The sequence below is a fragment of the Pinus tabuliformis genome, chromosome 1_1 (genome assembly GCF_031772625.1).
Source record: "Pinus tabuliformis cultivar Carrire ecotype Pingquan chromosome 1_1, CPIR1, whole genome shotgun sequence".
Lineage (NCBI taxonomy): Eukaryota > Viridiplantae > Streptophyta > Pinopsida > Pinales > Pinaceae > Pinus > Pinus tabuliformis.
This window is the reverse complement of record NC_142297.1, coordinates 592,769,010-592,784,927: the sequence shown is the minus strand read 5'-3', so window position 1 is coordinate 592,784,927 and position 15,918 is coordinate 592,769,010. Positions and strand designations below refer to the sequence as shown.

Sequence of the window (15,918 nt, the reverse complement as noted above, 5' to 3'; positions counted from 1 at the left end):
TTCTACTGGTTTAGAGTCAAATGAGGTGTTTATCTATCGTGAATATTTTTCAATACCAGTAGCATCTTACAAGTTTTACTGTGTAGACCCATTGAATGGTCAAGAGGTATATGATGTCGATGGGAAGTCGGTTTCCTCTATGTGTTAAAGAGGGTAGACCCAAACTTTGGTTGCATCACCACTATTAACATCCAGAGGCTTCTATTACCCTTCAATTGGGAATACAAGATTTTAGTTTTCTTTGGGGCCTTGCAATACTTATTTTATGTGAGAAATACCATGCAAAAACATTACCATCCTCTAGCTCTTGCATCTACATTATAAAAGGAAAACTATCTCAAGACATCCATACGAATGTAGACTCCAGGTTGCTCTTAAAAGAAGACTTTTATGACAAAGAGATGTTTTCCTGCAAATTTTGGCTAGAGCTCTTACATATGCTTATATGGGCAGTCACTTTAGTCTTATCAATATTGGAATAGGTTCTCAAGTTTTATCCAAATGATCGCATAAATAGTGAAATATTTTTACTTATTGCACTAGAACTTTGTATGTACTGCAACATTCTTGGAAATGATAAGTTTGATATTCCTAATCATGGTGATCTAATAACTACCATTTTAGGAATTGCTAGAAGCCTTGAGTATTGGCTGGCTCATAGGTTGTTACTTTCAAAGGTCCCAAACAACAGGTTGAAGCATGCTAAGATTTTGAACAAATGTTTGGAATTTTTGAATGAACAAGAGCATTTGGTGGTTTGTGCATGTGCTCATGAACAACTCAATTCCATGATGAACACTAAAAGTGATGTGCAAGTTCGTGTTGCTGGGGATATTCTTGCTATGCTACAACAAGAGATGCTTGTCCAAACTATTGAAATGAAGGAATATGACACCACAACAATAAAATTTGGTAGGGTTTCAGAGATCTCATAAACAAATTTCTGAAATTTGATGCTACAGGTTATGATGCCTTGTAGATTTTTCAAGTTGATAAGCATCCAAGCAGCATGGGCATTGGCAAAGCCAAGGAAGGATTTTTGTTATTTGGCATGTTTAAGAAGCGTGTCATTGTCATGGCTGACGTCTTTTAAGGACTTGGTTCTTAGTGCCTGTATTATATCTTAACATTCTGAATGGTCGTCTCAACACTATACCATTGCTCCATTAGTGTTATGAAATGATGTCATCCATGCACAACACTTTGAAATATGTTAAAGATATTCCACATCTAAGATTTCGGTGTCCAGGTTATCTGTCAACATTGGATGATTGGACAACAATGTCAAAGAGTATGAATTCCATTTTACATACAAGGAAAATTTTTGAGGGTGGGATTTCAGAAAGATAGCATGAGCATGCAAGAATGTCCAATTTGAATATTGTAAGACAGGCTTTTACATGCATTACAATTGATCTTGTCCATATCTATGAATTTTGAACTGATAAATCGAGTCATTGACTTTAATCAAAGCAATAGAAACAAATATGGAAAGATGATTACATCTGGGGTTTGTCTAGAGTTGGATGAATTGAAGGAAATATATGAGGGCTTGCCTGAGAATATTTCAGCGCTTGAGCTAAAATGTCTCCCATGCCAAGCTAATAATCCCAAACATAGGTCCATTGTGTATATACCCCAAATTGGTTATTAGTTCTGCCTTTCTGGACTAAAACTCGATGATAGTGAATTGGAAAATCTTAAAGACACCGAGTTTGCTTTTGCATGTGAAAATGATCATCATGAAGTGTACTTTTATCGTACTCCAAAGACAAAAGAGTTGGATCTTCTTCTAGGAGACATCTATCAAAAAATGTCAGATATGGAAAGAGGCATAATAAGAGATTTGGAATTGCAGCTTTAGCCTTTCTCAATGCATTTTCATATGACATCAAAGTCTATTGGGGAGATGGACTGCATGCTCTCATTGGCATTAGTTGCACACCAATACATGCATGTCAGGCTAGTGCTCACTGTAGAGGATGCACTTGAGATAAAAAAAGGAAAGTACTCATTTTCTGTAGGGAATAATGCCTTCTCCCTCTCAGAAACCCCTGCAAGTGTTGCCATCCTGCATGTATAGAATGTTGATGGCACTATTGTCCTTGTGATCAAAATGTCAATACATAAAAAATTGGAAACTAAGAAATCTAATCTATCATAGAATGGTTTCCTTTGTGTGCTAAAGATGGCAGACCCAAACTTTGGTTGCATAACTGTTATAGACATTTTTGTGCCTTACAGCATAGAGCATGAAATGTCAATAATCTGAGGGATCCAAAGTCCCTAAACATGTTGTTCCTACCCCTAGAGGAACAAGGTCAGCAAACCACAGCACTACAGATCAGTTCTCCACTGAAAAACACTCAAAAACAGGTCAATTTTGGATCAAAGCAGCTGCTCCACTAGGCATTTGCGCTGCATAGCAGGTACAACAAAGGCTACCTGCATTGCATAGCAAGTAGAACAAAGGCTACCTGCGTTGGGCGTACTTTGACATGTGGAGGAATCTTTTCTCAATGTGCCAGTGCCCAGGAAGCTTCTAAAATGACACTTGGATCAGAAGATTCGCCTAATGATGAGTTAAGAGGTTCTAAAACTCCAAGTGGAAGGCAGAAACTCTGAGTGAAGGACTGAAGAACAACTGGAGTTGAAGAGCACAACAAGTCACACATCAAGCTGACTTATCTTCACTCCAAAACTCTATATAAGGATCTCATCCCATGGGATCTAGGAGGGCGGAATTTTGTGCAGAGAATTGCTGTTGGTTTACAGTTGAGAGTATTGGGTGATTGCTTGAGGGAGGTGAAGAAGAGATTTCTCTCCATCGGGAAGGTGATGCTGGATTGGACCTCTCATGGTTGTATCACCGCCTGAACCTTACTTCCATATATTAATAAAGCATTTGAGGTTCTTCTATTCGCATGTGTTTCAATGGTGTATTGTCTTACTTGCGTCTTTGATTTATGCTAATCCTTGAATCAATTATGAATGCATGCTTCTTGTAGTTTCCTTTTCTTGTCTTATTTGCAGGATCTCGTGTAGCTGGGCCCGTGAAAAGACTTGGAGCTGGGAGCAAGCGGCAAAACAGAGGAGATTGGATCGACCATTTGCGCAAGACATCGGTAAGTGGATCTCTTCCTTCTATCTCTTGTATGTCATAAAGAAGAAACTTTAGATAGCTTTGCTTTCAGCTGTTGCTAAGGAACTATCACCCTTAGAGTGGGATAGGGTCATTCCGTGTTGGATACTTTTCCCCACAACAGACTGGCGACTCCGCTGGGGATCGTGTCTTGTTGGTAGCTTGTGTATTCTTGCTATTTATCTCTTGAACAAAGGGAGTACCGAATCGAACTACATTCGAATCCTTCGAATGCAAAGTAGAGGGCAGCTACTCTAGCCCAGTGCTGGGCATGTTCATGATTTAAAGAGCTGATCCACAAGGACTCTTTTTAGCTCTTTGTGATAGTGTTCACCTTCCTCAATCATCCTCTAGAGTATACTTGACTGATAGCTTCTGATTTGGCCAAAAACTGTTGATTTTTGAGCAAACTGTGACCCGGAATCTGAGTGAGACGAGAGTTGTCTCATTAGTGCAGCTGCCACAAAGGCTACCTGCGCTGCAACGCAGGTCCCGAAGGGGCTACCTGCGCTGATCCAGTTTTGCCTTGTGCAACTGGGGTTCCCTACTGTCTGTTGCCCAGTTTTCAATATTGTTTTGCAGCCTGCTGTCAACCTGTATACCCAGCTGAAACTACCTTTCTTTGCCCTCATTCCGCCTCAGTTGTATGTTGAAACCGTGATTGTTCTTATTGTATTTCTTGCTTTCATTCACAGTTTCCTGTAGCGAAAGTAAACTAGTCTTGCTGTGACCTCTTGGATCTAGACCTGTGAGAAAGTGTCGTTGTGATTCCAAGAGCTAGTTTATTGCTGTTCATAGCTACTTGAGCATTTGCTTTCGTTATATGGTTCGATTTTCAGTATTTCTTGTGTTTGAAACGAGTGAATCTTAAGGTGTTCTTTTGATTATTGGACAAATACTTGTTTGCTTTCGCTTGAAGTTGAATTCGAAATCGTACAACAGCTTTCTTTTTGTCATACACCAAACATTAAGAGAGAAGAAAACAAATACTTGCATTGTGCATGTGCATTTTGACAGTTTGCATGTCGATTTAGGAAAAGTGCATCAGTGTGTGCTCTATGATCTGTATGATGTCTTTCTTTTCCTTCAGTAGTTAAGGTTTTCATAAGTTGAAAGAATTGAAAAAGCTTGCTTATCATTCTTAGACTGCATTTAGGAGTTGTCTCATACATCACGTGGTGACCCATAAAGGCAAACTGCTAAGCAAGATCAACCTAAAAAGAACTGAATTTATCTAACAACGCTTTGAAACATAACGAAACACAGTAGAGGTCTAGGTAGAGACGTGAACTGGCGTCGTTAAACATAGTGACTATCGATCTCTACGAAGGTGGGTGATTCCTCCTGAGGGACGAGAGCGCTAATACGGATTTGTGCCCTCGCGTACCGTCGCGTATATTGGGGGACCCCTATAGGAACAAAGCCTTTATCCATAGGAAACCATGTCTGCCGCCCTACTGATCGCGATGCAGTGAACACAGCATTCACGAAGATCGACCACTCGTACCGTAAAACGTATTCTGTGGTTTCGCGAAAGGTTTGGCACACCCTCTGCCTAGAACTCCAGAGTAGTTTCTTTTGGCCTTTTTCAAACTCTATAACTGAAAAAGTCCATCCGAGCATTTGTCACTTCGGGCTCGTTAATACAACGAAGGAGACTAGAGTCATCTTTAGCTTTTTCTCGACTCTTAAAAAGTGAAAAAGCAAGTTGTGTCTAAAGCGTCGTCAAATAAAATTCATCTTAAACGGAACATAATTACCCTTGATTCCTACGTTGATCTTACAATTGAGAACATGGAACACACCAACCAAGGGATCCCACAGGGGGGGACCCCTAGCCCTTTCTCCTCTTGGGGAGAAGTTGGTGCGCCCCACATGGCCACATTGTCGCTTCCAGGACTGACAATCGGCCTGCCAGTTTGGCTATTCTCAACCGCTGTAGTTCAGAACACCACGGTTCCTGAACAGTCGAGTCAACAGTTAGACCAGTCTAGCGCTATCCCCCAGCCCTCCACTTCTTATGGATCTTCCTCCGATCCTTCCTCTTCGAAGGGACAAGCCGCCGAAGGCGGAGCTCCCATAGAAAAGAAGAAGGAAAAGAAGAAGAAAGAAAAGAAGCAGAAGGAGCCAAAGGCGGCTGGGGGCAAGCAAAAGATATCTAACGGAAATCCACACACAGCACGGACCGGGCCCAAGTCGCCATGTGTCATATGTAGAGGGAACCACTTCCACAGTGATTGTCCCAGTATTCCCCGGATACTAAGGGACTGGTCCCCTCGCTTGCACAGTTCGGAAGCGTCAACCTCTGACAGTCAGGTTGAATGCTTACCGTCGACCAGCGAACGTGAAGGTTCTAGACGACGAAGAGGATGGACATCCTCCTGCGAATTGTGTGAAGGCAATCACACCCTCCGCCATTGTCCCTTTTTAGACGAAGCCAAGAGATTTTTGGAAGATCAACTGGTTGCACCGTTGCTACTTCCTCCTGGATATCAAAAACTCGCGCCAAGTCCTTCGCTGGTTGAAAATACATCTGCCCCGTTCATAGGGCCAGCTGATGTGTCAGTCACTGAAAATGAACCTACTGAATCCGGACCGGATGAAAGTCCAAAGGTCGAAACGGCAGTTGACCCGGTTCTCCCTTCAGAAGTTTCGTCTTCAAACACCACAGTCACTGAGGATTCATCTTCAGCTGACACCCTCACAGAAGAGAGTAAGGATGACACCGTCCATATTCTTTTCATCAACACCGATTCTGATGAACGTCCGGGCAATGTGCCCGCTCCTTTATCGCAGGAAGGAGCCTCGTCAGGATCATATCCGGCCGTATATTCGGTCCCACCACCAAGCAACCCGGTTGTGTCCTTTGATTGGAACCAACTAGGCAGACCCCGGTTACCAGCCAGTATCCCATTTAGAATTATAGTCCAAATATACCAAATGGTGATGGCTGGGACTATCATTGATGAAGGGGCGTCTGTGAGTATCCTGTCCTCTATTGCTTGGAAAGCACTGGGTTGCCCAGCGCTTTTGCCTGAGATAAGGAATCTCTCGGGTTTTGACAAAGGAACCAGTCGACCATTAGGGATTCTACCTAATGTGCCTATTACACTGAAAGGGAAGGCTGTCAAGATGAATTTGATGGTCGTCCAAGGACCCTTGGATTATAACCTACTCCTTGGACGAGACTACATATATTGCATGGAAGCAATAGTCTCCTCACTCTTTCGAATAATGTGTTTTCCATACGAAGGAAGGATGGTCAAGCTCGTAGACCAACTTTCACTTCCGGGATCACGCATCGCAAGTAGTCACATACCTATCCTCGATGGTCTTTTTGATCAAGAAAGGTCTCTACCTCCGGTTCTTCTTCCTGATGAATGCGAGTGATTCGGGAAAGGAAGGCCGGAACCCAGGGGGCATGCATCCTGGTCTGCTCTGGAGGCAGAAAAAACCTTGGGTGTAAAGTAGAATTTCCGCGGGAGAATATGACTAGTCCGTACCCCGTCCCCTCCTTCATCTTTGTGAATCTTCCTTTGAGCCATCTTCGTGGAGAAGAAGGACAAGAAGACAAAGAGAGAGTTGGACTCTCAGAAGGGGCTGTTAGGAATGGGGTTGTTCTAGAAAAAGATTCTTTTGTTAAAGTTATGAGTGGGTGGCGGAGCATCGTCATTCACCGTCGCCTAGTCGGCGTCGCCGAGGAAAGTTCTGTTTGAAAGAATTAGCAGAACAATCTTTGGGTAACCTGAAAGAGGTAAGCCTCACCTGTTGAAAACAAAGGTTTTCGACGGATAAGTAGGGGCGACCTTGAAATTAGACTTACACCTGGGGGCATGCAAACCTCTTGGAATGCAAGCGCGGGCGGCTTTTTAGTTTTAGGTAGGACTAACCCCTCTAACCCGTAGGATAGGCCGATACCCGGCTTGCACAAAGAGAGGATATGGAGCAATACGTAGGGAGATGAAGCTTTTTAAAAAATAGCGATCTTCCATGAGACCTTCCTACTTTATGACTGGTAAAACACGAGCAGTTTTGGCAAAGTTCATGCTCGTTAAAAAATAAACGCAAACATGAGCAGTTTTGGCAAAGTTCATGCTCGTTAAAAAATAAACGCAAAACTGAGCAGTTTTCGCAAGTGTTCATGCTCGTTAAAAAATAAACGCATATGTGAGCAAGCTTCCCCCAGAGTTCAAGCTCATTAAGAAAAATGAACTGGTAAATAACCATTTGAGACCGTAAATTCATCAGCCATAAAAACCTTGGTCGTGTTTGCACCGTCGCCTCCACTTTTCATTTGGCCGATCATTCACATCCACTTGATTGTTTACCTATTTTGAGGAACAGCTACGAAGAGTGATTTCACCTAGCCATCCTTGTAATACTGCCGTGATTGGAAAATTTCAACCTGTACCTGGAATCTGCTGCTATCCCTGTTTATCACTCGTTCCTCAAAAGACGAGTCTTCTTTGAGCTCTTCTCACTGACTCGTAAAATATGAAAAGTTTGCCGAGTTTTGGCCTTCCAGCTCGTTAAAAGGACTGGAAGAGCTATCCCTCCTCTAGATTTAATCTTTTTGGACCTGAGGGATTATTGCACAAAAAGATCGAGTGCTTGTCTAGTTCGGCTCGATAAAGATATCAAACATTCATCCCTTCTGTATTGTTTTATACTTTTTCGGACTTAAGGGATTAGATGACAAAAAAGGACCCCTGGAGTCCACTTTATGTACCCTTTTTCAGACTCTCTAAAAATGAAAAGGACCGAGTTGTCGTTGTCGCTGGGCTCGTTAAAAATATTAGATAGCGACAAACTTGTCTTTAGACGAGAACGAGTTTCCCTATCGTTAGGCTCGTTAAAACATAGCGATGGGCTTGCCCGAAGGGCAGGTTATAGAACAAGCATATGTTATCCTCCTCAAGCTTGACAAAAATAAAGAGGTACTGGTCAGAAATGACTGGGGAAAAATTGGGAAGAACCTCAAAGCTTAATGGTAGCAGGTCGCTCTTGAACATGACACTTTTGCCTCCGTAAATATCGGGTTGGGTTATTATCATTCACCGGTCCCTTCACCATGGTCTCGCCATACCATCCATACATGGGGTAATGCTACCGATCCATCACATCAGTGTCGTGATATGTTCAAGAGATGTCATTCAGAAAGTGTCAACCGGGTCCCATCCTCTACCATACATCATCTTTCATCCTTCCATGACCGCCACCCTGAATCATATTTCACAGATCGTTTTCACCATCATCACTAGCTCCGTTCCGTGTCACTGATGTGGGATTCATTAAGGCCCTCCTTTGACGGATCACTTCTTGTCGACATCAGCTCATTATCCAAGAAGTTGATCTAGGAACACCTCCTCAGTACTTTGAAGCTTGCATGCCTCAATGGCAAGTTTCTCACTTCCGGCGATAGGTATACATTAATGACCTTCGACCGGAAGACTTTGCGTGGTGTTCGACGTCAGATCCTATATTCACGCCACGTGAATTGTGCTGCAGTACCTTGAGGGTCATCATCATTATCGGTGATTCCTCTCGCGCTTGTTAACAGTTTACATTATTGACTGGTAATCAAGCGATGTCTTTCCATGTTCGACTTCAAGAAATTCTCACATGGATCGACTTGTACTAGAGTGAAGATCGGACAAGTTTGAAGACCCCGGATCTAGTTTCATCCATCCGGGCTGCGATATATATTCAGGAGATAAAAACATAGACATGTGCAGCAGATGATCATCCTACTAAAAGGATGATAATTAAAAGCAGAGAATTATCGGTCTATTATCAGACGATCGTCTGTTTATGTACAACAAATGTATTTATAAAGTTGAGCATGGGAAATGCCCGCATCAGCTAGATCATGAAAAGAAAAGTATGAAAAGATAATGTATTGTATTGTATTTTGTTACAGGTCACCTCCCGGTGATTGAATGAACTTCGTATCCTCCTAATAAAGCATTTCACCCGATAAACGACCTCATACTTTAGGGGGCAACTGTTATAGACATTTTTGTGCCTTACAGCATAGAGCATGAAATGTCAATAATCTGAGGGATCCAAAGTCCCTAAACATGTTGTTCCTACCCCTAGAGGAACAAGGTCAGCAAACCACAGCACTACAGATCAGTTCTCCACTGAAAAACACTCAAAAACAGGTCAATTTTGGATCAAAGCAGCTGCTCCACTAGGCATCTGCGCTGCATAGCAGGTACAACAAAGGCTACCTGCGTTGCATAGCAAGTAGAACAAAGGCTACCTGCGTTGGGCGTACTTGGACATGTGGAGGAATCTTTTCTCAATGTGCCAGTGCCCAGGAAGCTTCTAAAATGACACTTGGATCAGAAGATTCGCCTAATGATGAGTTAAGAGGTTCTAAAACTCCAAGTGGAAGGCAGAAACTCTGAGTGAAGGACTGAAGAACAACTGGAGTTGAAGAGCACAACAAGTCACACATCAAGCTGACTTATCTTCACTCCAAAACTCTATATAAGGATCTCATCCCATGGGATCTAGGAGGGCGGAATTTTGTGCAGAGAATTGCTGTTGGTTTACAGTTGAGAGTATTGGGTGATTGCTTGAGGGAGGTGAAGAAGAGATTTCTCTCCGTCGGGAAGGTGATGCTGGATTGGACCTCTCATGGTTGTATCACCGCCTGAACCTTACTTCCATATATTAATAAAGCATTTGAGGTTCTTCTATTCGCATGTGTTTCAATGGTGTATTGTCTTACTTGCGTCTTTGATTTATGCTAATCCTTGAATCAATTATGAATGCATGCTTCTTGTAGTTTCCTTTTCTTGTCTTATTTGTAGGATCTCGTGTAGCTGGGCCCGTGAAAAGACTTGGAGCTGGGAGCAAGCGGCAAAACAAAGGAGATTGGATCGACCATTTGCGCAAGACATCGGTAAGTGGATCTCTTCCTTCTATCTCTTGCATGTCATAAAGAAGAAACTTTAGATAGCTTTGCTTTCAGCTGTTGCTAAGGAACTATCACCCTTAGAGTGGGATAGGGTCATTCCGTGTTGGATACTTTTCCCCACAACAATAACCACTGTTAACATCCGAAGGCCTCTATTACCCTTCATTTGTAAAACAGATTGGATGTAAGGTGAAAATCAGACTTCTTGCACCTCACGCAGTTGACAAGGCATATGTATATTGCTGCATGAAGAGCAGGCCTAACATTACAGAATATTAGGTATTTGTACCATTTTTGTCAAATGACCTACCCTCCTTGAACAATGTTGGATTGGGCTTCTCCAAAATCATACACTTCTACTTACATGTGTGCTCTCAAAGGAGTACAAGCTATTTATAGATGGAACTCAATCAATAGCCATTGGATTAGTTGTGCTACCATATCTACATGAACTCAGATCAATTATTCCTCAATCTAGTGCTTTGGATGTAGGCCCAACGAAGTTTGGGCATGGAAACCCTTACAACCAAAATACCAAATAAATGAATTCCCTGGATACCAAGATGTTTGGTAGCGTCATGGTTCAATTGGGAATACAAGATTTTAGTTTTATTTGGGGCATTGCATTAATGATTTTGTGTGAGCAATACCATGAAAAATCATTACCATCCTCCAACTCTTGCATCTACATTATAAATGGGAAACTGGCTCAATACATCCATACAAATATAGACTACAGGTTGCTCTCAATATAAGACTTCTATGACAAAGAGATGCTTTCCTGCAAATTTTGTCTAGAGCTCTTGCAGATGCTTATACGGGAAGTCACTTTAGTCTTATCAATCTTGGAACAGGTTCTCAAGTTTTATTTGGATGATCTCATAAACAATGAAATATTTTTATTTATTAAACCTGAACTTTGTATGTACTGCAACTCTTTTGGAAATGATAACTTTGATATTCCTAATCATGGTGATCTAGTAGCTACCTTTTTAGGAATTTCTCGAAGCCTTGAATATTCGCTGGCTCACAGGTTGTTACTTTAAAGGTCCCAAACAATAGGTTGAAGCATGCTAAGATTTTGAACAAGTGTTTGGAATTATTGAATGAACACAAGAATCTAGTGGTTTGTGCATGTGCTCATGAACAACTCAACTCCATGATGAACACTGAAAATGATGTGCAAGTTCATGCTACTGGGGCCCTTGCTAGGCTACAACAGGACATGATTGTCAACACTATTCAAATGAAGGAATATGACATTGCACCAATAAAATTTGACAAGGTTTCAGAGATCTCATTAAACATATTTTTGAAAATTGATTCTACAGGTTATAATGCCTTGCAATATTTTTCAAGTTGATAAGCATCCAAGTAGCATGGGCATTGGCAAAGCCAAGGAAGGATTTTTTATATTTGGCATGTTTAACAAGTGTGTCATTGTCATGGCCTGACGTATTTTGAAGACTTGGTTCATAAGGCCTATATTAGATCTCAACATTCTGAATGGTTGTCTCAACATTATACTGCTTCTCCATCATTGTGATGAAATGATGCCAGCCCTGCATAACACTTTGAAATCTGTGAAAGATATTCCACATCTACTCAAGATTTCAATGTCCAAGTTATCTGTCAACATTGGATGATTAAATAGCACTACCAAAGAGTATGAGTTCCATTTCACATACAAGGAAAATTTTTGAAATTGAGATTTCAGAAAGACAACATGAGCATGTAGGAATGTTCAATTTAAATATTGTAAGACAGGATTTTACATGCATTACAGTTGATCTTGTCCATATATATGAAGTTTGAATGGATATATGGAGTCTTTGACTTTAATCAAAGCAACATAAACAAATATTGAATGATGATTGCATTCAGGATTTGTCTAGAGTTGGATGAATTGAAGGAAATATACGAGGGCTTGCTTGAGGAGATTTCAGAACTTGAGCTAAAATGCCTCCCATGCCAAGCTAATAATCCCAAACACGAGTCCATTATGTATATACCTCAAATTGGTTATCAATTGTGCCTTTCTGGACTAAAACTCGACTATAGTGATTTGGAAAATCTTAAAGAGACAGAGTTTGCTTTTTCAGGTGAAAAGGATCATCGAGAAGCATACTTATATCATATTTCAAAGACAAAAGTGTTGGATCTTCTTCTAGGATATGTCTATCATAAAATTTTATATATGGAAAGAGCCATAATAAAATATTTTAAATTGCAGGAATGCATTTGCATATGACATCAAAGTTCGTTGGGAAACTAGACTACATGCTCTCATTGGCATTAGTTGCACACCAATACATGTATGTTAGGCCAGTGCTCACTGCAGAGGATGCACTTGAGACAAAAAAGGAAATCACTCATTTCTGTAGGGAATAATGCCTTCTCCCACTCAGAAACCCCTGCAAGAATTGACAGCCTGCCTATACTGAATGTTGATGGCACTATTGTCCCTATGATCAAAAGGTCAATACATAAAAAAATTGGAGATTAAGGAATCTAATCTATCCTGGACTGGTTATGTCCTGATTGCTTACAACAGAAAACCATCAAACAATGAAGAAGGGGATCCTATTAAGTCCATCCATGGAGTATTAGCAAATAGAAAAGTGGCAACAAAAGAAGTGGAATATGCCAAACATAATGTCAGGGTGCCAAAAGTATATGTTTGAATTAATGGAAACTTGGAGTTACTGATGATCATCCATATATATGCTCAATCAAATAAGCCTAGATTATTTATGCCTTGATAGACTTTCATGTGCTATACTACAAAAATAGTTTTCTATGAAGACAGTATCAATGCCTATATCTACTTAATCCTGAGAATAGTCCTAGAAATCCACAATAAAAGAGGTTGTGGCTGCAAAGCTTAACATGTTGGATAAGTCCTCACAATATATGTGGAGGCTTTTGTAATACAAAAGTTGATTCAAAACTTGTTCCCAAGTAAATCTGGCCAATTGTATTTGTAATGCTTTCAAAAAATTTCTTAATCCTACACTCCTATGTCATACTAGTTACTTTTCAATGCATTTATAACAACTTTTCATTTACACATCAATTATTGTGTCATTCCTTTTCCCAGTTTCCTAGAAATTTGTAAGTGACATTTTTTAACATGTACCATTTCCCAATACCATATGCACTTCTTGATCTCAGTGGCAAGAATCACATTAAGTGGCAATTCTTTGCTATTGAATTGTGTTTGTATGGTGAAGCGTGGACCTTAAAAGCATATATATGGTAGCTATCGATTCTTCCCAACCTAAATTTCCCTCTAATGGTATTGTACCACCACTTGATTCTATAAAGAAGTTGCAATCAATCCAGTACCATAAATATGACACCATAGTTCATGGTTTTACAACTCATATTCTAACTGAAATTATATCAAATAATAAAACACAATCATAGATTGAAGTACTTTGTCCACTTAAAAAGCATCTGATACTAGCCAACAGGATGGCAATTCACTAGTGAGGTTGATGGAATGTTAAGCCACCACCAGTGTTCCATTCCTTTAATGCTCTCAATAAATTTCTCTCTGATTTGTTGGAGAAGGGCCATTCCATACGAAATTCAATGAAACTATCATCCAAAACAACAAAAGGTGTCTAGACGATGTTGAAATAACATATTGATGTTTCTTTGACTTTTGTCTTATAGATATCTAAGTAGAAAACACATCAAAGCAGATCTCTCCAGACCTTAGTAGACTGATCCATCTCTGTTGAGCCTTTAGAGGCTAGTCCTAAGTACAGGAAGGCATAAACCGATTGAATGTGAGTTCAATATGAGCAAAGAAAATTTTAAATATTCAATATCACCTCTGGACATATTATCAATGTCCATGATAAGGGAGGAGTCCCCTGACAGAGTAATCTTGACAATGCTGGTGTTTGTGAAGCCCCACAAGGGTACAAGAGAACAACAAATAATGGAAAAAAAAGCAGCCAATCCTTTCTGCAATAGAACTTTTTGAGCCTGGACATACACTAGCAACAAAAGAACCAATCTTCAAGTTTTGATGCCAAATCGAATATGAGCTGAGATGAGAGCACGACCAGAACTGCACACTTCAATTGTCAAGAAACAAGTCTTACTAAAGATTAGTCAAAAATCCAGCTATATTTCATCTTTTGGATAGTTGGTCAACACAGTTTATAATTGTTGAATGAACAAGAGCATTTGGTGGTTTGTGCATGTGCTCATGAACAGTGCAATTCCATGATGAACACTGAAAGTGATGTGCAAGTTCATGCTGTTGGGGCCCTTTCTAGGCTACAAAAAGAGATGCTTGTCAACACTATTGAAATGAAGTAATATGACACCGCACTAATAAAATTTGACAGGGTTGGAGAGATATCATTAAACAAATTTCTGAAAATTGATGCTACAGGTTATGATGCCTTGCAATTTTTTTCAAGTTGATAAGCATCCAAGCAGCATGGGTATTGGCAAAGCCAAGGAAGGATTTTTTATATTTGGCATGTTTAAAAAGTGTGTCATTGTCATGGGTGGACGTCTTTTAAAGACTTAGTTCATAAGGCTTATATTAGGTCTCAACATTCTAAATGGTTGTCTCTACACTATACCACTGCTCCATCATTGTGATGAAATGATGTCAGCCTTGCACAACACTTTGAAATCTATGAAAGATATTCCACATCTACACGAGATTTCAGTGTCCAAGTTATCTGTCAACATTGGATGATTGGACAACAATGTCAAAGAGTATGAGTTCCATTTCACATACAAGGAAAATTTTTGAAATTGAGATTTCAGAAAGTCAGCATGAGCATGCAAGAATGTTCAATTTAAATATTGTAAGACATGATTTTACATGCATTACAGTTGAGCTTGTCCATATATATGAAGTTTAAACTAATATATGAAGTCTTTGACTTTAATCAAAGCAACATAAACAAATATTGAATGATGAGGGATTTGTCTAGAGTTGGATGAATTGAAGGAACTATACGAGGGCTTGCTTGAGGAGATTTCAGCAATTGAGCTAAAATGCCTCCCATGCCAAGCTAATAATCCCAAACACGGGTCCATTTTGTATATACCTCAAATTGGTTATCAATTGTGCCTTTTTAGACTAAAACTCGACTATAGTGATTTGGAAAATCTTAAAGAGAAAGAGTTTTCTTTTACAGGTGAAAAGGATCATTGGGAAGCATACTTTTATCATATTTCAAAGACAAAAGTGCTGGATCTTATTCTGGGAGACGTTTATCATAAAATGTTATATATGGAAAGAGCCATAATAAGATATTTGAAATTGCAGGAATGCATTTTCATATGAAATCAAAGTTCGTTGGGAAACTGGACTGCATGCTCTCATTGGCATTAGTTGCACACCAGCACATGTATGGCAGGCCATTGCTCACTGCAGAGGATGCACTTGAGACAAAAAAGGAAATCACTCATTCTTGTACGGAATAATGCCTTCTCCCTCTCAGAAACCCCTGCAAGCATTAACAACCTACCTGTATAGAATGTTGATGGCATTATTGTCCCTGTGATAAAAAGGTCAATACATAAAAAAATTGGAGACTAAGGAATATAATCTATCTTGGACTAATTATGTCCAGATTGCTTATAGCAGAAAACCATCAGACAATGAAGAAGGGGATCCTACTAAGTCCATCCATGGAGTATCATCCAATAGAAAAGTGGCAACAAAAGAAGTGGAAGATGCCAAACATAATGTGAGGGCGCCAAAAGTATATGTCTGAATTAATGGAAACTTGTAGTTACTGATGATCATCCATATATATGCTCAATCAAATAAGCCTAGATTATTTATGCCTTGATGGATTTTCAT

General features: G+C 40.1%; 1 pseudogene; it reads left to right on the top strand.

Annotated features, from left to right (window-relative positions):
• Nucleotides 1-551: 551 nt before the first annotated feature.
• LOC149214652 (DNA mismatch repair protein MSH5 pseudogene) lies at nt 552-2,083 on the top strand (annotated as a pseudogene).
• The last annotated feature ends 13,835 nt before the right edge of the window (nt 2,084-15,918 follow it).